Genomic DNA, 6000 nt, shown 5'->3' with positions numbered 1-6000 from the left:
CATCGGGGCCCATGCCTCGAAACTCAACAAAACTCACAAAATCCGACAACCCATTCAATTACGAGCCCAACCATACTAGTTTCACTCAAATCCAACTCCAAATCAGTGTTCAAAACTCAAAAATTCATATTATGAAACTTTAGGCACAAACCCCCAATTTCCTCTTTAAAATTCATCAACCAATTGATAAAATCGAAGATAGATTCATAGAATATAATCCAAACTGAGTAGAGAACACTTACCCCAATCCTTGTGATGAAATTTGCTTCAAAAATTACCTCAATCAGAGTCCCACATCTCAAAATATGAAGAAAGAACCAAAACCTCAATTTTTATAACTCTGCCCAGCTATTCCGTATTTGCGGTCAAATTGTCGCACCTGCTACCACCGCTACTGCGGTAATTCCTCACTTCTGTGAAACAGCCTCACTCAGCAAAACCTCGCACATGCGGTCCTTAAGTCGCTTCTACAATCGCGCTTCTGCGCACTTGAACTGCATATGCGGTTGCGCAGGTGCGTCCAAGCACCCGCACCTGTGATCCTCACGTCTCGCTCCCTTTCTCGCTTCTTTGATGGCACTGCCGCTTTTGCGGCTCCACACCTGCGCTCAACACTCCGCAGGTGTGGTCATACCAAAACCAAAAAAATCTTCAGCAATGCAACATGGAATGAAAATGATCCAAACCTCGTCCGAAACTCACCCGAGCCACTCGGGACACCGTCCAAATATACCAATAAGTCCCATAACATAACACGGACCTACTCGAGGCCTCAAAACACACATAACAACATTGAAACGATGAATCACACCTCAATTCAAAATCATTGAACTTTGAAACTTCAACTTCCACAACCGATGCCGAAACCTATCAAATCACGTCCGATTGACTCAAATTTTACACGCAAGTCATATTTGACATTATGGACCTACTCCAACTTCTGGAATCATTCCTCCAAATCAATTTTGAATAACCTGAAAGCCAAAACCGACGATTCACATAAGTCATAATACATCCTACGGAGCTACTCATGCCCTCAAACAACCAAGCGAAGTGCAACTGCTCAAAACGCCCGGTCGGGTCGTTTGTTGTTGAGGTAAGATCATTTCAAGTGGAATTCTTGAGGTAAGATCCTTGTATCCATGTTTCTTCAATAATTATGTTTCCCCACTGATTTTACACCTAGTTTGTGAGTTTTTGAGGTGAAATTTGGGGGTTTAGGGCTAGAGAATTGGAGAGTGAATTTTAGAGATTTGGATGACCAAATGGTGTTGGATTTTGATAAATTTGGTATGGTTAGACTCGTGAGTGAATGGGCTTTCAGGTTTTGTGACTTTTTTTGGATTTCGAGACGTGGGTCCGGGGCCGGTTTAAGCCAATTTCGGATTTTAGCTTATAATTTCGTCTTTTTCTTATGAAATTGATTCGTTTAGCCTATATTAATTGTATTTTACTGCTTGTGGCTAGATTCGGGGCGTTTGGAGACCGATTCGAGAGGCAAAGGCACTTTGGAGTAGAGTTTTACGCAGTTTGAGGTAAGTAACAGTTTTAAATCTGGTCCTGAGGGTATGAAACCCCAGATTATTGTATTATGTGAGTATTTTGGAGGTGACGCACATGCTAGGTGATGGGCGTGTGAGCGTGCACCGTAGGAATTGGGACTTGGTCCATTCCATGAAATTGGAAAGTTGAATAAGCTTGTTATTAGCTATGTGCCCTTTCTGTGCTATAGAAATTTGATAGTGAATCATGTTAAAAATCATGCTTAGGCTATGTGTTGGTGCTGTAAAGACCCCCAGCGGCCGTGATACCTGTTGAACCTTCCTGCTTATTGTTACTTGTACTCAGTCACAGTTTACTTGTTTATTTTATCTCAGTCTTTATCGTTCATTATTGATGCATCATATCATTGTTGTTTGGGCCGATTTTATGATTATTGAGATCCCGAGAGACTGGAGAGACTTATGACTGAGTGAGGCCGAGGGCCTGATTGTGAGATATTATATTATAGCACGTGCGTTGTCCGTGCAGCACGTGAGTTATCTGTGAGGATCCATATATTATACTATAGCACGTGAGTTGTCCGTGCGAATTCAGATATTGATACTATAGCACGTGAGTTGTCCGTGAAGCACGTGAGTTGTCCGTGCAGCACGTAAGTTGTCCGTACGGATTATAGCACTTAGGCTGTAGGAGCCCCTCCGGAGTCTGTACACCCCTAGTGAGCGCCAGGTACCTATTGAGTGCGAGTGTTGAGGGCTGAGAGCCGAGTGTTTGAGCTATTGAGAGAGGCTAAGTGATTGTTGCCCTGAGAGGCTGTACTTGCTTTCATTTGTTGTTGCACTTAGCTGCTATATGTCACTGTTTGAAATTTTTGGAAAATATTGTATCCGATTTTACCTGAACTTGGTAATGTGTAACTGACTTGACTTAAATTGCCGGAATTGAAACATGTCTACTTTCATTGCTGAAATTACTGAAATGAACTGTATTTGTATAGCTCGTCACTACCTTTCAGTTCCTTAATTATTATTGTTACTTACTGAGTTGGTTGTACTCACGCTATACCCTGCACTTCATGTGCAGATCCAGGTATTTTCGGTCATGGAGGACGTTGATCTCGTGCGTGGTTGAGTGTCAGAGATTCACGAGGTAGTTGCCGGCGTTCGCAAGCCTTGTCTCTCCTTCCTTGTTATCATTTCTTTTCTGAATTGGTATTTTGACACACTCTTGTAGAAATTGTTTCTTAGACTGGTTGTTTAGATGCTCATGACTTGGTGACACCCAATTTTTGGGGCTATTTTTCGCATTATATTTTGAGTTTAACTCCTGTTTTTACGAAAACTCTGTCATGTAAAAGCTTTTGACTTATCTTTTTATGAAACATTGGAAGTATTTTTTTGAGAATCAGCTTGCCTAGTACCATCGATAGAAGCCATCACGATAGATTAGAATTTTGGGTCGTGCCAATTAGTGTCCGCGCATCTGCGCGGATGCTAATACTAGTTAAAGATTAAGGAAATGGTTTTACTGGAAGAGGCAAAAGAGAGCAAACCTGCAGGGTTATAGATCGAAGGAGCTTATATCTAAATTGGGCTAAAGTTTCGAGTTAAAAAAATCAAGTTTTCGAAATTGGATTCGGTTTCAATTGGACGTTGTGGCAAACAATTTTAAAAATACTTTAAAGTTTATACGTAAATTTTGGGTAATTTGGCAAAGATTTCGAGCGGATTTAATAGAATACAATCCTAGATCAAAGGAGGAAGAAGAACTTGCTGCAATTTGACTAAATTGTATATATTTTATAAAAAAATTATATCTGCTTCTGAAACTGCAAAAACTTAGCTAAAATCGTGTATGTATGAATATATTTTTTCATATATATATATATATATATATATACTAACGTTAAATCGGCTTCATGGATCAAACTCATATGTGTGTGAAAAAAAATCCCCTGTTAAAATAGATTAGCCTAATCCAACCAAACCGAACTGTTCACATGAAAGGACCTTCATAATGCTACACAAACCATATTATAGACACGCTATACTAACGTTAAATCGGCTTCATGGATCAAACTCATATGTGTGTGAAAAAAAATCCCCTGTTAAAATAGATTAGCCTAATCCAACCAAACCGACTGTTCACATGAAAGGACCTTCATAATGCAACAAACCATATTATAGACAGGCTATACTTATGTTAAATCGGCTTCATGGATCAAACTCATTTTGATAATAGTAAAATAGCAAAATATATTAAAATCCCCTTAAATTGGGCACAAATTATTGGTTACACCCTTAAACTATTCATAGTCTTTAATTATCCCCCTGTACTTGGTTATTCGATAGTTATTATCCCCTTAGACAATCTCATCCTAGGAAAGTGGCATGTACTCGCATGCCACGTGGATTTTTCCTGTCCATGTGGCATTTTTGAATAATAATTTTTTTTTTTTTTACCTTTTTAAGTGTATTACTTTTTAAAATAATCTTTATTGAATTAAATTTGTAATAAAACTTGGATATAACTTCTTTATCTATGCTAAATTTTTTTATTTAGCTAAAAATGATGAAGTTTTTGTTATTTTTTTAGATTTGATCTGAAAAAGAACAAATATACAGTTAAAATAAATAGCTATACAACAACAACAACAATAACATACCCAGTATTATCCTACACCGTGGGATCTGGGGAGGGTAGTGTGTACACAGACCTTACCCCTACCTTGTGAGGATAGAGAGGTTGTTTCCAATAGACTCTCGGCTCAAGAAAGTAGAAGCACCACATTAATAAAAATATAGACAAGAAGGGACAGCACCAAAAAGCCATATAAAAGCAGAATAAAAATAACAAGATAGTAATGTATCAACAATGAAAGAAAACAACGGTTAGTCATAAAAACCTACTACCAACAGAAAGCGAGACTGCGTGCCAATACTATTATTATGAACACTCTAGACTACCTACTCTATTACCCTAATCCTCGTCTTCCATACCTTCCTATCAAGGGTCATGTCCTCGGTCAGCTGAAATTGCGCTATGTCTTGCCTAATCACCTCTGCCCACCTCTTCTTTGGCCTACCTCTACCTCTCTGTAGACCCTCCAATGTCAACCTCTCACACCTCCTCACCGGGGCATCTGTGCTCCTCCTCCTCCTCATATGACCAAATCACCTAAGCCGCGCTTCCAGCATCTTGTCCTCAATATAGGCCACACCCACCTTGTCGCGAATAACTTCATTTCTAATCCTATCTAGCTTGGTGTGCCTGCACATCCATCTCAACATCCTCATCTCTACTACCTTCATCTTCTGGACATGAGCGATCTTGAGTGGCCAACTATCACGACCCAAAATTCCAACCTTAGGGACCGTGATGACGCCTAACATTTCACTTGCACGGCAAACCAATGTTAAAATAATTTTAACCATTTTTAACAATTCAATTTAATGAATAATAAAGAAACCAAATAACTAAAATAAAATCTGAACTAAAGTGAATAAACCAAAATAATGGTGATGTCTAAATACTATCCCAGAACTGGTGTCACAAGTGCACGAGCTTTTAGAATAATACAAATAAGGGTCTGAATAAAAATAAAGATGTCTGAAAGAAAATACACAGCTAAGATAAAATAGAAGGGGACTTCAGAGCTGCGAACATCGTGCAGCTATACCTCAAGTCTCCTCTGGTAGCTGAATCCTAGCAAATCTACGGTACGCCGCTGGGACCAACTCCGGTATTTGCACAAAAAGTGCAGAGTGTAGTATGAGTACAACCGACCCCATGTACTCTGTAAGTGCCGAGCCTAACCTCGACGAAGTAGTGACGAGGCTAAGGCAGATCACTTATCCGATCCTATAATAATAATAATAATAATAATAATAATAATAATAATAATAATAATAATAATAATAATAATAATAATAATAATAATAATAATAATAATAATAATAATAATAATAATAATAATAATAATAATAATAATAATAATAATAATAATAATAATAATAATAATAATAATAATAATAATAATAATAATAATAATAATAATAATAATAATAATAATAATAATAATAATAATAATAATAATAATAATAATAATAATAATAATAATAATAATAATAATAATAATAATAATAATAATAATAATAATAATAATAATAATAATAATAATAATAATAATAATATGTACAGCCCGATCCCACGATATAAACTTTCAATTAATTATGTTGCTGTGTGCAACCCGATCCCACTCTATAAACTTTCAATTAATTCTGTTGTGGCGTGCAACCCGATCCCACTCTATAAACTTTTAATTAATTCTGTTGTGGCATGCAACCCGATCCCACAATATAAACTTTTAATTAATTTTATTGTGGCGTGCAACCCGCTCCTCAACAATATCAATTAACAACACTTATACATAAGACTACTTCAATAAATGCCACAATTAATATGCAACTATAAGGCAACAAGGTATACAACAATTAT

The sequence above is a fragment of the Nicotiana tabacum genome, chromosome 15 (genome assembly GCF_000715075.1).
Source record: "Nicotiana tabacum cultivar K326 chromosome 15, ASM71507v2, whole genome shotgun sequence".
Lineage (NCBI taxonomy): Eukaryota > Viridiplantae > Streptophyta > Magnoliopsida > Solanales > Solanaceae > Nicotiana > Nicotiana tabacum.
Note: the sequence above shows the minus strand (reverse complement) of the source record.